We start from the raw sequence: 2613 nt of genomic DNA, 5'->3' as shown, positions 1-2613 counted from the left end.
CATCTCTCCAGTACAGTCGATTGCATTTGGTATTCATGCAGTAAAATATGTTTCCATTGTACGTATAGCAACAGTTATTGTTATTATTGTTATTATTATTGTTGTTGTTGTGATTATTATTATTATTATTTTTATTGTTTTTATTTGCTTTGTTGTTGTTGTTATTGTCCTAGCTAGCTATATTTGCGACTTTTGAGGTTTTTATCTATCTATCTATCTATCTATCTGTCTATTTGTTAGTGTGTGTGTGTGTATGTGTGGGCGTCCGTATGTGCTTGCATGTTTGTATATGTTTGTATATGTTAACTTGTTTGTTTGTATGTTTACATATGTTTGTGTGTAAGTTTACATACGTTTGTATGCTTGTATGTATTTGCTTGTTTGTTTGTTTGTTTGTGTAGCAATTGTCTACTTTTTAGTTTATTATCGTAATTTTTGTTCAATTTTAGTTTCCATGCGTGCATGTGTCTGTGTGTACGTGTGTGGTGTGGTGTGTGTGTGTGTGTATGTGTGTGTGTGTGTGTGTGGTATCGTAATCATCATCACATATGAACTCAGAGTGAACCCAAAGACAAGTCAAACATATCATGATCTTTGACTAATCAGTTTTTATTTCGTTCGATGTTGATGGATTTCTTCAAATTGTCAAACATTTGACTTATCCTTGAATCTAAATTTTTTTTTTCTCTCTCTCTCTCTCTCTCTTTCATTCATTATTTTCCCTCTTTCTCTCTCTTCTTAATTTAGCAGTTATTGTAGTAACTGTTGCTTCAGTAGTAGTAACTAAACAGTCAGCAGAACTTGTTGTAGAAGTAGCTGACGAGATAACAGTAGTAGTAGTAGTAGCAGCAGTAGTAGTAATGTTAGCAGTAGTAGTAGTAGTAGTAGTAGTAGTAGTAGTAGTAGTAGTAGTAGTAATAGTAGTAGTAGTAGTAGTAGTAGTAGTAGTAGTAGTAGTAGTAGTAGTAGTAGTAGTAGTAGTAATGATAGTAGTAGTAGAAGTAGTGACGTCATAAACCGGAAGTAGTCAGGTGCACGATCGACGCACCTGGAAGGAGGCGTGACTAGGCAAAAGTTTGGTGTCTTCAATTGATTGGCTGTTGTTGTTCTCATTGTTGTTGTTCTCATTGTTGTTTGTTGTTGTTTTTGTTGTGGTGGTGGGAGAACGATAATGATGGTGGTAGTTATGATGATGTTGTCGTTGTTGAGAATGATGATGGTGATGATGAGGAATGTGCTGCCATTTTTTCCATTGTTTTCATGTATTTCTTTTTTCTTGTTGGTTTTGTTTTTTATGATGTTAAACAATCTCTCTCTCTTTCTCCCTCTCTTCACTCTCTCTTTCTTCACTCTTTCTCTCTCTTGCTCTCATTCTCTCTTTTTTTCTATGTTTAATTTTAACTTCCGGCTATTGTTTCTAAATTTTTTATTGTTGTGTGTGTGTGTGTGTGTGTTTTTTTTCACTAGCATTTATACTGTTTGCAGCGTCGCTATTTCGTCAAGGTGAATGCTGAGAGTAGTGATCCTGATAATGATTACGACGACGAATATGATGATAATGATGATGATTACGACGACGAAGATGATAAGTATGATGATGACGTTGATGATGATGATGATGATGAATAAATCTGTATTTCTTAATTCAAGATTTTCTAATTTTCACCCAATTGTTATTTGTTTTTGTTATATTATTATTATTATTATTATTATTATTACGGTGGTTTTTTTTATTCTTTTTCTTCTTATTATTAATTCGTCAATTGATTCGTTCTTCCAATTAAAACTCGTATCTCAAACCGAACCAGCAAACAAGTAAGTTTTATCAAGTAAAATACTAATTAAACAATAAGATAGAGAAAGAGAGAGAGAGAGAGAGAGATAAAGAAAGAAAGAAAGAGAGAGAAAGAGTGGGAGAGTGATTCACAACAACATCAGCAACAACAACAACAGCTTCTGGCAAGCGATGACAAGACAGAATAAAATAACTTCTACAAAAAAAATTAAATCATTAGCACGCACAACATCACAACGTTGTGTCAACCAGGGTATGGAAAACCACGATATGTATGCATACATAATACATACATACATACATACATGCATGCATACATACATACATACATACATACATACATACATACATACATACATGCATACATACATACATACATACATGCATACAAACAAACATACATACATACATACATACAAAGTGTTAATCCATTTGTTACTTGATGTTTGACGGTTCAGTGTCACTCATCATGTTTTGGTTTTAACATACATACATACATACATACATACATACATACATACATACATACATACATACATACATACATACATACATACATACATACATACATACATACATACATACATACATACATACATACATACATACATACATACATACATACATACATACATACATGCCATGCTTCATCTAGGGGTGTGCTAAAAGTTATCGCGATATACCGACCACCCAATTATAAATTTGAGCCTTTTTTAAATAAAATCAATTTGATTTTACACGCCATCAAACCCGCCGACAAAACTGTTATAGTGAGCGACTTTAATGTTAATTTATCGGACAATGATTCAAATGATTCT

The sequence above is a fragment of the Helobdella robusta genome (genome assembly GCF_000326865.2).
Source record: "Helobdella robusta unplaced genomic scaffold HELROscaffold_97, whole genome shotgun sequence".
NCBI lineage: Eukaryota > Metazoa > Annelida > Clitellata > Rhynchobdellida > Glossiphoniidae > Helobdella > Helobdella robusta.
Note: the sequence above shows the minus strand (reverse complement) of the source record.